The following is a 16337-nucleotide window of genomic DNA, read 5'->3' on the forward strand; positions in this document are numbered from 1 at the left end:
CCCTGTGGAACACCCTCCCATCAGATGTCAAGGAGATGAGTAACTATATAACCTTTAGAAGACATCTGAAGGCAGTTCTGTATAGAGAAGCCTTTTAATGTGTATTGTTTTATTAGGGTTTTATTACATTTGGAAACCACACAGAGTGGCTGGGAAAACCCAGCCAGATGTGCGGGATGATATTATTATTATTATTAATAATCCTGTTAGGTTCTGCTTTGTCCAACATTTTTCATTTTCATGCTGTAAACACTGTGGCTACATAAGAAGATGATCAACTGAATCATGGTTTGGTTTGAAACATTAGGAATGAAAAGTAGACCCTTAATGTTGTACCCTCCTTCCTTCCCTTCCCCTGAACCTAAAGGGGGGAGATGAAAAAAGAAGAAAGGATGAGCAACAAACAGTGCTTGAAAAATTTATATATAAAATCTGTAAAAACAAAAACACACACACAATCTAATGTGAACAATTGTTTTATTTATTATTCCCAATCATTATGATCTATAAGCTTAAACAGCAGCAACACTTTTCAGATAGTAAAAAATGATAAATACAGTGGGTGCAATAAAACCAACTCGTTCTTTCTTTCTTTCTCTCTCTCTCTCTCTCTCTCTCTCTCTCTCTCTCTCTCACACACACACACACACACTTACTTCTCGGTGCTCCAAACCAGGATCATCTGACTGCAGTTTGTATTTAAGATTCCACAAAGCTTCTCCCAAAGTAAAGGATTTTAGACAATCAATTATTTTTCAGCTGAGATTGTTTGAGTTGCAAGGTTCAATAGCTCACTGACATTAAAGAAGTTACCCAAGTCTATTGAAACCGAGCTACATATCACTTCAGTGAAGATTGCTAACAGGTTTCATGTAACGGCTGCAAAATGTGCAGAAACAAATGCATGGAACTTAATTCCATGACAGCTGATAAATTCTTCAGCGTTAAACAGAGAAAGTGAGCTCCTGCAACAACCTTTTGCAGGGTATTCCCAAGCCCCAACAGAATGCTCCTGTTCAGGACACCAGACAGCCTTGAACAGAAGCTTTGTACTACTGTACTACATTTAGGCCTTGCAGAAAGCACTTTTTTCTTTGAACTATTTCCGTGCTGTTCTATAAAATGGTAAATGTGTTGGTATCAGAGCTTGCTTTCACCCCTCACTCAGGACAAGCACTTTATTTCTCTATAGGAAGTGGGGGAGCACAGGGTGATTTTTTAAAAACCTCATGCCCTCAAGCTCCTTGTTGTCCTTTTCTTAAAATGACACTTAACACATTCCGTGTCTCAATTGCTCTCAACCACAGACTTGATTGCTAGACTTGTGCAATCTGCTTACTTCTGTTTAGATAAAACAAAATCGAAAATTCTTTCTAGTAGCACCTTAGAGACCAACTGAGTTTGTTCCTGGTATGAGCTTTCGTGTGCATGCACACTTCTTCAGATACCTGTCCAGGTTTTTGCATTTGGTTAGAAAGGAGATGTCTGTCTGTATCTGTGCCAGTTTCTTTGTGAGATTTATGGACTTCCATTTCATGCGGCTCAATGTGGTGCCTTCCATAGTTCCAGTTACAGGTGGGTAGCCGTGTTGGTCTGCCATAGTCAAAACAAAATCGAAAATTCTTTCTAGTAGCACCTTAGAGACCAACTGAGTTTGTTCCTGGTATGAGCTTTCTGAAGAAGTGTGCATGCACACGAAAGCTCATACCAGGAACAAACTCAGTTGGTCTCTAAGGTGCTACTAGAAAGAATTTTCGATTTTGTTTTGACTATGGCAGACCAACACGGCTACCCACCTGTTCTGTTTAGATAAACATACCCAGATTCAGTTCCTTCCTAGCACTATGTTACTGAGGCAATGCTGGTTCATTACCCAGCACATTCTTTCCTCCAAATTAGTTTTTTTGTTTAAAAAAATGTTGAGAACTTCCCACACCGCGGGCGTTAGCCCATTAGATAGGTAAGTGGCATTTGCCATAGTGCTGATAGTACAGATTGATCAGCAACAAGAAGTGTCCTTTCTTTAAATGAGCTGATAAAAGAGCCAAAGAGGTAACTTACAGGGTTGCATAGAGGGGGGTCAAACTGGGCCCAGACCAAAGGCCAGGTGGAACAGCTCCGTCCTGCAGGCCCTGCGGAAGGATGTCATGTCCCGCAGGGCCCTGGTCTCCTGCGATAGAGCGTTCCACCAGGCTGGAGCCAAAGCCGAAAAGGCCTTGGCCCTGGTTGAGGCCAGTTTAACCTCCTTGAGGCCTGGGACCTCCAAGGTATTATTATTTGCGGACCGTAAGGTCCTCCGCGGGGCATACCAGGAGAGGCGGTCCCTTAAGTACGACGGTCCTAGGCCGTATAGGGCTTTACAGCTTAAAACCAGCACCTTAAAACTGACCCTGTACTCCACCGGGAGCTAGTGCAGCTGGTATAGCACTGAATGAATGTGATCCCGTGGCAATGACCCCGTAAGGAGCCTCACAGAGGCATTCTGCACCCGCTGGAGTTTCTTGCTGCAGACAAAAGCTTTTATGCAAAGTGGTAATTTAATATGTAATACATAGAGAGATTCCCTAAGTAGCTGAATAGCATCTATACTGGGCTACTAATGACCTTCAGAAAAACAATTAAATGAATGGCAAATATTACTAGATTGATTCCTGAGCTTTTGACCATCACTTCTTGAAACATCATCTTACCTACTTCCTTTTATTCTAAAAGCCCAAGATACCAATCCAACACCACTGCAACTGGAGCTAGGGACACTTACAGGAAAAATAAGCTTTCAGTTAATTGTTCAGTAACTTTTGCAGAAAAGTTGCAGCACTTCAGTAATAAGTATGTGGCTTCTCTGCAGCAAGAAGCCTTCGGAAATTCATGTTATTTCAGATCCTTAGAACTGTTTGGGGGATAAAATGAGATCAGAGGCCTGCTGCAAATGGTGATTTAAATACAAGCAATGACTGATTAATGCATGTCCAGAAGATGTGCAATTGCACACACATGTACGGTGCAGAACCTGGAAGTGACCCGAAAATGTCACTCAACGTGTCACAAAAAGGATATAACGGGGGCATGGCAGAACAGGGTATAACAGGACGGGACACACGTCTATGCACTCCACTAATGTGCACAGGGGCCAGGAACAGAACCCCCATATGAAATGGTTACCACCTGTATTTATTTTTAAATGTATACTGCATTTTGCCAGTTCTACGGAGGAGTTGCTCAAAGTGGTGTACAATAAAGACAAACATAAAAGCAACAATGATCCACCCATGAAAACACAAATTATCAAATGATTAAGAGCAGCACAAACAAAAACACTAAGAGGAGCACCAGTAATCAAACCATTAAGCAACAACAGAATCAAAAGCTTGTTTAACAAAGAGTATTCTCAATTGCTTGCAGAATATAAATAAAAACATCATTGGTTTAAACGTTTAAAAAGTAACCTGTGAAAAGGCTCCAAGTAACTTTTTTAACATCAGTAAACATTTTGCATTTCTATGAAAAAATGATACTAGTATTCCACATTTCTTCCTCCACCCCATAGGAATACATTTTGTATTCACAGAGCAGCCTGTGCTCCATACATGACATCAGCCAAATTATGAATTGATGCTTTGTGTACAGATACGGAAAACAGTACTGTTGTGAGCTATTAGTACTACCAAAATGCCTTTAAAGCTCTGCTCACTAGAATTTATTTAAGCAAAAAGTTGCATCAGAAATGAGCAGAATATTTTAAGAGCTCAACAAATGGGGCTGTGCATGTAGGCAGTAAGTGGGGCCTCTGAAGCAGATCACATGGTATAGGCAAGTTGGTTTGAATTAAGGCAGTCCTTCAGCTAACCCAGTCTTAAACCAGTTAGGTCTTTAAAGGTAATCACCAGCACTTTACATTGGACACAGAAATGTATTGATAACCAGTAAACCAGTAAATAAAGGCACAATATGACCCAACTGTCTACTACCAACCAGTAATCAGGTACATTTTTCTGAAGAAACTTAAGAAGAACATCAGGCCAAAGGTTGATCTATTCCAGTATCCTGTTCCCAGTGGCCAACCAAATGCTTATGGGAAGCCTACAAGGAGGACCTGAGAGCACTCAATCTTCTTGGAGTTCCCAGAAACTCATACACACAGTCTCTAACAGCTAGCTCATTCGTACATGATTTCGTCTAATCTACCTTTAAAGCCTCCCATTACAGCGGTACCTCTGGTTAAGAACTTAATTTGTTCTGGAGGTCTGTTCTCAACCTGAAACCGTTCTTAACCTGAGGTACCACTTTAGCTAATGGGGCCTCCTGCTGCCACCGCCGCACGATTTCTGTTCTCATCCTGGGGCAAAGTTCTTAACCCGAGGTACTACTTGTACTACTTCCGGGTTAGCGGAGTCTGTAACCCGAGGTGTTTGTAACCCGAGGTACCACTTTACTACACACTATCAGGATTGTAGAAACTGCAGTAGCAAGCAATCTTTGGGTAGAAAACTCTTCTCTCACAAGATACAGACATATTTTTGTCATTAACCTCTTCTCAAAGTTAATGGCACTGGGGTAATGCAGCTTTCAAGTGCTTATCAGCATTCTAGAATAATTAAAGCAAAACCCATAATCCAAACATCTTCAACTGCAATTATTCATTAGAATGCTACTTATCAAGGGGCATTCAATACCTTAAAAATTAAAAGCACTTCTCAAAGATTTGCTGTAGGGGACTATTTCATGGGCTGTAGCCCTCCCCAAAGTTGACAAAGTTTCCTATCCAAAAGAATAAAGAACAGATACAGTATAAGTAAAATGTTCCACTATTCTAATCTTGACACCCATTTGGGTTACATCCACATACTTTATATAACCTTTTAGAGATTCTGGCAGCTGAATGAACTATTTTAAATTCTGTGCAATACATCACCCCCCCCCCAATGATTCTAGCAGGATAAACAGTGATAAACTTTATTAGAAATATGTGGGAAACAATCCCTTCTCCTTTGTGCAATGAATTGATTTCTGTCTCAAAGAATAATACAAAAATTAACTTAAGCAGCATATTTCCCAAAGCTTTGTGTGCTCACTAAAAATAAAATAAACAAATGATAGGTAAGCTACTGTATTTTATAGATGTAATTCAAAGGTACTTTCCTCAATTAGGTTGCAGACCAAGGTATTCTGATCTCAACATAGCTACTGAATAACCTGTAACCATTTAGCAGACAGTAACTTCACTGTGGCCATTAAAGTGGAAAAAAGGTGATGGGCATGATTGAAATGCAGGCCGGGCAGCAATAGGATGTGATGGAGCAGTAGAGCCAGCAAAGAATTCAAAGCCTGGGCAGAAGATGGCGGCAAAGACTAGCCTGGACCGCTATGCCAGCCTAGAGGTGGTGTAGAGACTGGGCCTGGATTAAATCAAGTGATGACATCATGACAGTAGGGCCAGCTCAGGATACAGGAAATCCCAGGCAAGCTCAGCGCCTCCCCTGGAACACTCCCAAGTTGGGTCTTTCTGCTGGCAGATAGTTCAGTTGGTTAGAGTTGGTTTAGAGAACAGGAAGCTCCATTTGGTGAGTGGAACAGGGCTTCTGCACCACCAGAGTGATGCTAGTGTCACTCCACTGGCAGGGCTGGGCAAATGGGTCTGAGTGCCCTGAAGAAAATACAGGCCTGATTTAAAGCTCCAAAGTGGGATCCAAAGTAATGCTCTTGCTTTTCTTTCCATCCCATTCTTCAGAAGCCTCTGTAGGTGATTATAGGAAGGGAGAAGAAAAGCTAAGCTGACCACCACCACCCTTAAATGTTTTTGTTTTGTTTTTTGTTCCCAAGCTTTCTAAAAAGAAGGGGGGGAAGCAAATGGTAAATAGGCCACCACATGTGTCCACAGATTGCTCCAGCATAGTTTCTACCAAAGGGAATGGGGGTTACTTGACAGCCAGAGTGGAAGGTTGTAGGCCTTGGAATTACCATTTTGACCAAGTCAATAACATTTTGAACTCTTTAATATGGCATCTATATCATTTAATAAACAGACAAATGTCTTTTATGAAATCACATTTCTTATTTGCTTAAACTTCCAGTTTTAAACTGTGAGAGTGTCTCTTTTGTGGTCCAATGTGCATAAAACATGTTGTGAAACTTAGCAAATGCCAAAAAATTAACACATGCCTAAATTTGAGGCCCTCTTAGCACCTGAGTCCCGAGGCCAAATGACCCGCATGGGTCCCTTCTTATAAGGTCTGTGTGCATCCACCAGAGGATTGTGGCCAGCAGGCACAGACCTGCTTTATCCTCATCATGTGTTGTGTCAAATGAACACCCCTAGAGAGAACACCATGGAACACCAATGGGCTTGAACCAATGACCCCAAGGTTAAGAGTCTCATGCTTTACTGACTGAGCTATCCCAGCATTAATAGATTAATAGACGCAGAATAGATTGCAATGCGGTATCTTAAATGAGGCATCTAAAATAATAATGACCAATTAAATTTGATTTTACTTGTTAGGAATACAGCTGCTACCTCTCAGTGGAACTGAGCCTAATTCTATTTCCCACTTTAGGTTCTTCTTAACCTGCCATCTAAATTCTTTAATCTTTTGTAACCTAGTAATTAGATGTATTTCCATCAGGCAAAGTAGGCGGAAGTCTGGTTAACTAGAGTCTAGTGCAAAGGTTAAGGCAGTAAAACATTACCTCAGGCTAAGGAGCCAATTTGGCATTTACATCCTGCATTAGTGTTTTATGGCCACATCAAAGAGACATTCTTCCATGCAAAGGAGCTTCCTTCACAACTATGTACACAGTGTAAAACAACCTTCCCAATCATTCAATCAATCACTGAGAATCACTGAGAATACACCTGCCTTGCGGCACTTGCAAGATGCACAATAACATGGCAACTGTTCTGGAAACTGGGACAATCAGGGAATTTCAAAAACGAAGCAACTGTGAAAGAGCTTTTTGTCTGTCATGCTGCCTTATTATCTTCTCACTCACACCTTCCATCTCTCATACTATGGCTTAGAGAACCAGGCAGGGTGATGGGAGCTGCAGTACAAACATATATTTGATGGACGCTACGATTACCTAACCATGATTGCAAATGTTAGCTTGCAGCTAGCCATGGTTAATGTTAAGATCAGTACATATACAATGGAGGGAACATAAGCATAATGGCCTGGTTTGCAAGACCTCCTAAGCTGATATAATACTTGCAAGTGTTGGACTGGGACCTGGAAAACCAGGGTTCAAATCCCGCCCCACCCCCTTGCCCATCATGCTCATTGGGTGACCTTGGGCCAGTCACAGCCTCTCAGCCTAACCTACCTCACAGGGTTGTTGTGAGGATTAAATGAAGAAGGGGAGAACCATGTATGCCAACTTCACCCTGTTTCTCCTAAAATAAGACATAGCCATAAAATAAGCCATAGCAGGATTTCTATGCATTTGCGAAATATAAGCCGTTCTCCAAAAATAAGCCATACCCCGAAAATAAGCCATAGTGACGTGGTACCTCCCATTAAAACAGCCTGGATAGGTATGGCTATGCAGCGTATCGATGCGACACGGTTAAAATAAGACATCCCCTGAAAATAAGCCATACTGTGTTTTGTTGAGCGGAAAAAAATATAAGACAGTGTCTTATTTTAGGAGAAACACGGTGAGCTCCTTGGGGTGAAAAGGTGGGATGTAAATGAAACAATAATCCTACAATAATAATAATAATAATAATAATAATAATAATAATAATTCAACCTTGGGTTCCCAGATAACTGATGGATGGATAAAAGCTTTATTTGCATAGCCAACAGCCATAGCAACAACAGACACACAATATGCAAATAAAAACAACAATGGAACTCCCAGATAACAATTCCACCCCATCTGGGGACCACATGAATGTGCATGTCAGCAAAAAGGCCCTAGGTGGATCAAAGGAATTGCAAGCTCCTCTCCAGAAGTCTGCCCACCTCCTAAGCTATCTCACCAAGTCAATGTTTATGCGAACCAGCTCAATGGTAACAATGGAGGGTGGTGGTGGTGGGGGGATTCCTACACTACCAGGGAGGGGAACATCAACATTAAGGTAACTCCTGATGTCCTAGTCCAGGCACATCCAACTCCCAAGAGACTGCGATCTACTCCCACTACAAAAAAAAACTGGCAGTGATCTACCCAAGATGGCGGCTAACTGCCCAAAGTTGTTGAGCTTTTTGTGTGTGTGGGGGGGAGGAATTTCTTGTCATCCCACGATCTACCTGCAACACCCCGGTGATCTACCTGGGACAGTCCAGTGATCTACCAGTGTATCGCGATCTACCCATTGGACATCCCTGTAGTCAATAGGAAATGTCATTATGGCCCACATATGAAGGGTACTATTAATTATATCATGCAGAACAGTAAGACAACTTTTGTAAAAAATAATAAAACTACACTGATATGTGTATGAGGGGAGAAAATGCACAAGACTTACTTAGGGCTGCAATACATAAAAAATAACCATGATTTGTCCATCGGAAATGGCGTCTGGGTATGAAATGGGCTGAAATATCTGGGAAAACCCAGGCATATGGCAGCTCATAATGTTGGAAAAACACCTCAACAACTTTGCCAAAAGAAATATGGCAACCATAACTTACTTAAATAGTAATAATTAAAAATTTGAGCTTATAGGAAAAGTGGAGGTCATTTTCCCTAAAGGTTTAAATAACTTCTCATACCAGCAAAGTCTGAGAACCTTCAAGTATTGTAGGCCAGTATTATTATCATCTACATACTGCAGAGGGAGAGCTGCGTTGTCTAAAGCAACCTAGTGAATTTGTGGCTGAGTTAAGATTTTTCATTTTTGCTACAACAAAGTATTTGGTCCAACAATTTTCAAGGGGGTGCATCAAAAACCATTACAGAAGACTGGATTAATTTGGGGGGAAGGGGAGGTTGAGTGAGTAGCAAATTTCTATTTACATTGTCTTACCTTATTAGGTATGTCAGGGGTTCCAATTATTTTTTCCTCTTTCTTTATTCGAAAAGAAAAAGAAAAAAAAAACCACCCCAAAACATTGCTGCTTGAAGGTTTTTTTGATGCTACTTGATAAGACAACATTTTGGAAAATTCACCACTCCCCCGAAAATAGCTGATTATCCTATGTGGAAGACAAATGGCCTACAAAAGCTTGGGAGGTAAAATATTTAGCCCAGCTCTAATTTTAACCAGAACTTCTTAGTCCATTCTTTAGGGGAGCACTTAGCGAGTAATCCATTGAATTCAGCAGGACTTGTTTCCAATTAAGCATACATAGGACTGGGTTCTTGAATCAATATGCTAACTATTTTCATATTCATGCTCTGGTTCAAAAACAGGGTAACTGTATGATTAAGCATAATGTACACAATCTATGGAAATTTAGCACATTTTTTTTAGCCAACCAATGATGTGTCCACAAAAGCTATCTTTATTTAAGCAACTTATGCTGTGTAAGTTGAAGATAAGGAAGAGAAAGAAAACAGAACAGATGTTTTCCATACTTTATCTTCATTTATTTAAAAAAAGAGAGGGGAGGCGGCTAATATGACCTATTTCCAATGCTCACATTTGTTATTTTGAACATAGTGCTGAAACCGTGCAAATTAACTGGCAATCCTTCCACGTCTTTTAACACAGCTATACCATAAAGATAAACCACGAAAAACAAAATCTAAATCCTAAGAAATGTAAACAGCAAGAACAGCCGTTCTTTTTCAAGAGTTACTGTTTTCTTCACAGCCACAGTCAATACTGGGCTTGATCCAAGCATCTCTGAGATGCAGCAGTTTAAAGGAATCACAGAATTTGCAACTTTCAAAACCTATTGCAAAACAAGATTCTTAGTGAAATATACTCAGAGTCAAGTGTGAATTTCATGCTCTTTATTCAGCTCATAGTAGCAAGGAACGAATCTTTCCCCAAAATGTCTGCTATATATACATCATTTACACAATGGGCCCCACGTGACTGGCTAATTCCGGGCTATTCCTGTAGGCCAATCAGGTTGCAGATTCACTTCTTCCATGAGCCTGATTGGCTGCTCTTGCAGGCCAATCAGGTCGCTGATTCACTTCCACCTGGAGCTGGATTGGGTGGCTCCTGCGGACCAATCAGACTGCTGCATTCTGGATCCTATTGTTCTAGGATTCAGCTCAGTACATAACACTTAGCATAGCATCTTCACATCATGGAGCTTAAAGTATGGCACAGAGCAAAAAAAGTAGGAGCTCCATATTACATAAAATCACAGGAGTTCATAGGCAAGGAATTTCCATCTACCTCAAGCAAGCAAGTCAAGCCACACATGGCAGTATACAACCTTTTACATTCTTTAGCCAGTACAACCTGATAGAAAATTATTTCCTAGCAACCAAATAGGTCTATAAATTAGGGGATAAACAATACCAAGGCACAAGAAAAAACCTTGGTGTAGCTCATGCTTACTGAGGAGAAAGCTTGGCTACAATTCATGATTCAGATGCAATGCTAAGCCAAATCCTACCTTATGTTGGTGGGGTAGCAAAAATTACCAGGAAGGAGCAGAGCAGCAGTGAGCTCTCTTCTCTGGGAGCCAATAAGACTCCCATTCCCCTGCTAAGCCACAGTTTCACTTAGCATGATGTTTGAACCAGGCCACTGTGAAATACAGATGCAACCAAATGAAAATGCCTACTGAAAAGAAACCTTTCTGCATTGTGTGGAAATATCACACATTAAAATCCCACAACTAAATAAGGACTAGTTCATCCTTAAGTCTAGTTCATCCTTAAATTCATCTGGATTGTATTATTCATCTAAAAGTTAGAGAAAGTGAAGGAACATTCCAAACTAAAAATGGTATAGTTGTATACATCACTATAATACCTCTAGTCATTTCTGTGCAACTCCCTTGTGCTCCCTGAAATTCTAAATTCTAAATTTCAGAAAGCAGGGCAAAAGAGTTATTAGACTACAGCAGGGTATGTCTGAAGTTCAAGGTAATGAGTTATACATTTTTAAGCTTGAAAATTAATAAATTGCTACTGAGAAACTCTGTGAAATCTGAGATTGCAGTCAAAGGCAAGAAATTCTGTAAGAGATCTATGGAAATTAAGGCTGTAATCCAATGCACATTTGCCTTGAAATAAGCCCCACTGAATAAAGTGGGGGGGGGGTTGAACTGTGAGCATACACAGGCCTTACCTATGTAAGCACAGTGCTTTTTTCAAATGGCCATGCAGAATCTACAGACCTACAATGCTTTTTTTAATTAAAAAGGTTAAGATAAGCTAAAACTACACCTCTGTATTTGTATAAATAGCAGCCATGACATGAATTCCATGAGCCAAAGTTCCAAATGCTAAAAACAGATATATGTATATATTTCCTGTATGATGGCCATGCAAGACTTTTGGCCCACAACAATCCCAGCAGACTCCAGAGCCAACAATTTTCATTGCCAAACTGAAATCAAATTCCCCAACCTGGAAAAATGAGTCACTGTAGAGCAGAACACACAATGCAACAAAAATATGTTGGCACCAACGAATTATTTCCCACTCCCTGCTCTTAAAGATATGTACACACACACACACCTATATCTATATCATCTATATCTATATCTACCGGTATATCTCTTTATCTCCCAAGTCAGAAGCACCTAGAACTTGGTCAAATGAAAAACTTGCTCAAATGCACAAATGACCAAAATAGGGGTGGTGCATTTGAGTTTCAATTTATTGACATTAAAGAAATGGCCTAGAACCACTGGCTAAACCTCTTTTTTTTAAAGCTTATAATTGATGTATTCATTCATTCATTTACTATGTTCCATTTCTTTTCCACCATTTGCCAAACATACAGCAAGGGTAACAAAAAATTAGGAAGAAGAGCAGCATTGTACCAACTTGCTCAGATTCCACAACCAGATTGTTGACTGAGGTCAAGTCATTGGGAACATGAAACTCCCTTCCTTGTTATGATAGAACATATTCACCGGCTGACTGTTTCTATCTGAGCACAATTCAGAGTGCTAGCCATGACCCTTAGATCCTTAAATGGCTTGGGATCAATATGAACCTTCATGGGTTTAAAGACTCTTCAGACAGGGATGTAAGGATGTGGAGGTTTTCAGGCTCAGGCACCCCCTTCTAAGAGAGGTTCTTTTGCCCCCCCCCCCTCTGATGGCATTCTATTAGCAAGTGAAGACCTCCTTGTACAGGCATGTCTCTGGCCTGTTGCAAACCTCTTCCTATGTTCTTAATTGTGGGGCAGCCTCTCTACATTCCCATGCTTGTTTGTAACTGGCCCATTGGTGATACACTTTGTTGATTCTGAAGGTCATAATATAATGAAGAAAATAAGTTGGTCTCTGAGGATTGTATATATAGATATGCAGGGCTTCATAGCTCAAAACCAGTAGTGTCCAAAACACAATGGGGAACTAACACAGTTCTTTTCTGTGATCAAAAGAGCTGGCATGTTCTATACAAACTGATGCTCCTGAACAGTCACCAGCAACAGTCCACATCGAGCACACAAGTGACAACAGCCTACCTTGAGGTTACAGAGGCATGAATTGTTGTTGTCATATCCTGGTCAAATAGACAAGCACGTGAAAGGTGTCAAACTAAATTATTTCAGTCCAGTGTGGTTCAACTTCAGTTACCTCACCTACTTCCAAAATGTCACCATGGCAAGAAACACAGGCTCTGCAGGACCTAGGTCAGATTAAAAAGAAGCACAGCTGGGTATCACCAGCATATGAATTCCAAACCTCCATGCAATCTCACCACACAGTCAAAAGAAGTGTGAACAAGATGGAGCCCTCTAGGAGTTCAATGGGAGTAAATGGGGTAGAGATGTGCAGCTGGCCATTTTAGCCCCCTGTCTCTTCTTAACTGAAATGAGCAGAAATCCTAGACTTGTGACATGGCTCTGGAGTATGAAGCCTACAGGAAGGTCTAATGATTGGTGCCAAGCAATGGCTATTATAAATTAGCATAAAACAAGAAACACAATTTCTCTTACATTGCAGGGTTAGCAAATGTGAGGCCCTCCAGATGCTGAACCACAACTCCCATCATCTCTGACCACTGGCTATGCTGGCAGGGTCTTATGGAAGTTGTAGTCGGGGAAAACATCTGGAGGGCACCACGTGGTCTGCTCCTGTCTTAGTGAGTGAACCCAGTGATCATAAATCGTCAAGAGCTGTGGCTGTTCCCATTATTGTTTAGGGAAAACCCTAAAAACTAAAATGTCATGATTTAATGGGCAGAAATGTAAAGCGGAAGACGTCCTATCAACATGTGGTGGGATGCATTGATATAGCAAAACACTGTATCTAGAACAGTCAGAGAACATGTAGAGTGTGGTACTCTCCAGATGTTTTTACTACAACTTGTATCAGCTTGAGTCAGCACAACCAATGGTCAAGGATGATGGGAGTTGTAGGCCAAAACAAATGGTAGGATGATTTAGACTCTTCACTTGAAGTTAAATTCCCAATTTGACTCACAGGAGAGGGGGGATAGAAATATGGAAAAAGGTGGTCAACTTTGATTTTAACCTTCCTTCCTTCCTTCCTTCCTTCTTTCTCTATTCTTTTTATTTCCAGTTTCTTCTTCTGATCTATGCCTGGTTATCCTTGTTCAGCCTCTTCAAGCTAAAGGAAATGAAATTGGACAAAAGACTTCTGTGTATACATTCTTACCCTGAGCTCCTCTGCGTTGACCACTGCATTAAAAAAAATCATACTGATACTCCCCCCGCCCCCTGTATAAGCACATGTATAAAATGGGAGAAAGCACGAAAGGGCTTAAATCAGCCCAGAATTTGTGACGCTATGAATATTAATTTTTAAAATATGCAGCATTTAGTCCACGCAAGCCTCAAGCCTCTGCAAGCCTCGTTGCTTTGATGACTATTTCAGCTAAAATGCTAGCAGCTTATTGAAAACGCAGTGCTTGAAACATGCTCTATCTACACACTTTCCTTTATACTTAAACGGTGCATATTTAAGACAAATGTAGAGTATCTTCATTCGACTTTCGACTTTTAATAAACTAAAGCCGCAATACTATACATATGCCTGGGAATAAGTTCATTTGAACTCAGTAGGACTTACTTCTGAGTAGACACACATAGGATTGTGCTCTAGGAGTAAAACTCTAAGTATGTTTACTGAAGAGTAAATTTCACTGGTTCAGTATGATTTATTTCTGAGTAAGCAAGCCTGGGATTGGACTGCACGGCTAATTGGGACCAGAAAGAGGCTTATATTCCATGTTAATGGAGAATTATCATCATACAGTGACTAAAACAGATCAGAATTGTCCATGCGCATGCACTGCTGGGGGGGGGGGAGAGAATAAACCATTTCACAACTTTTCAACCACCCTGACTGCAAGTAATAACTTAAGGTGGTTAAAACGTGTTGGGGGATTTCTAATCCACACCCAACAATATTGTCATAAATTGCAGAAGCAAGGAAGCTGACAACGGGTTAATTCTTGAGAACTGACTCCTTATGCATTTCCAACACCTCAGCTTAGGCTGAAAGCAACACTCCTAGGGTGTCTCCACTCTTTAAACTTCAAAAATACCATATGGCTTCAAGGAGTGAAGTGGGGAGGGGAGAGGAGGAGGGAAATATCTACGTTTGGAAACCTACTGCAGAGTAACAAATTCCAAAGGAATCAAGATGGGATCTTAAACCTTAAAATTCCAAAGCTGGACGCCTTATTTCTTTTTACCCAAGGGGAAAAACTCAAAACTCCCGTTTGCAAAAAGGGGCGCAGAACCTGTAGAAAGTTGTAGTTCTTGCTAGACAGGGGAAGAATCTTGTTCACTATGCAGCAAATTTCATCTTAAACAAGGATACTCGAGATTGCGTTGGGGTGGGAGGGGGGAAACAACAGCTTGACTTGGAACGAAGCCACTCACAGGGGTGCCAACTTGAATAAAATATTGAGGGGGGCAGTAAGCCCCGCCCCACATAACCCATACACCATTTGAATGGCAATGCCCATTCATGGGGGGCTACCCCCAAATATTTTATAGGGGTTGAATAAAACAACTGGGCGACAGTAAGCCCCGCCCCCACACCCCAAGATCGGCAATGCCCATTCACTAAGGGATGGGGAATGTTTTATAGGGGTTTTAGGGGTGCCAACTTGGAATAAAATATTGAGAGGGGGGGCAAGTAAGTCCTGCCCTGGATAATCGATCACATGACACCATTGGAATGGCAATACAGCCCACCCACCTTTTTATTGGGGTGGGTGGGAGGTGGATGGAAGGAACCCCTCGAAATGTTTTATTTTGGGGTGCGCGCGCGTAAGATGACCCCCCCTCGGAGTTGTCTCTTGACCTCTACGGCCACTAAACTTCCCGACGAAGTCGCCCTTAAAGCACCGAGGAGGAGGAGGACAAGAAGAAAACGAGCGGATCCTTCCACTCGCACCCATTTAAAACCCAGCGACGTGGAAGCAAGGAAAACCCTTTTCTTTCCCCTCACACTCCCCCCCAGTCACCCCCCTCGCGAAATGGAAGAGAGGGAGGAATAGAAGAACCTATTCGAAAGGAGAGAAAGCATAGACATTATTTTCCACCGAGGAGGGAAACTTTTTTTTGGGGGGGGAGGGTTTTGAAGACAGACGCCTGGAAAAAAATAAAAATAAAGGAATGGTTGCCAAGTATTAAAGAAGCCGATTTTCACCCCCCCCAAAAAGCGTGATTGTTTCCCCCCCCCCAGAAAAAACCCACCTACCTCCTCCCCACCCCCCGTTTACCTGGGCCAGGCGAAGCGCCCCGCCGCCTTCCTCGCCCCGCAGCCACACGGACGACGGGCGGGCTGAGCCGGAGCCCCGTCTTCCCGCCTTCTTCTCCTCCGCCGCCGCTAATGCTGCCTCTGCCGCCGCTGCCTCGTCCCAAGTCGGCCGCTCACTTCACGGCGGCGGGGCAGCGGGGAGGAGGAGGAGGAGGAGGCGGCGGCGGCGGCGTCAGCAACACCATCCTCTCCCCATCTCCAACTCTCTCTGAGGGGACTCGGAGGCGAGGCTGCGATCCTGAGGAGAGCGGCGGCGGCGGCGGTGTGGGGCGCTCAGTCTCGAACTCCCCTCTTCGCCCCGAGCCGCCGCCTTCGCTTCTTCTCCTTCTTCTTCTTCTCCCTCTCCCTCAGGGCTCACCGGCTCTGGCGCCTTTTTTCCCTCACGCCGCGTTCGAGCCGCGTGCCCCGCGCAAATGGCGCTGCCGCCGCCCGCCTCTCTCTCTGAGGGGGAGACGCGCCAGGGAGGAGCCCCCCCCCCCAACAATCATAGGCGTAGCCAGGGTGAGG

The 16337-nt window shown here is 42.3% G+C and overlaps 1 protein-coding gene across 1 annotated transcript in view; it reads right to left on the reverse strand.

Moving 5' to 3' along the window:
• The window catches only part of LPAR1 (lysophosphatidic acid receptor 1), a 47193-nt gene extending 31294 nt beyond the window's left edge, over positions 1–15899 (reverse strand). The window contains exon 1 of the mRNA XM_033172977.1: positions 15793–15899. The gene's annotated coding sequence lies outside the window, so the exon portion shown is untranslated. The remainder of the gene's footprint in view (positions 1–15792) is intronic.
• Between the last annotated feature and the right edge of the window lie 438 nt (positions 15900–16337).

This window comes from Lacerta agilis, chromosome 16, assembly GCF_009819535.1.
Source record: "Lacerta agilis isolate rLacAgi1 chromosome 16, rLacAgi1.pri, whole genome shotgun sequence".
Classification (NCBI taxonomy): domain Eukaryota; kingdom Metazoa; phylum Chordata; class Lepidosauria; order Squamata; family Lacertidae; genus Lacerta; species Lacerta agilis.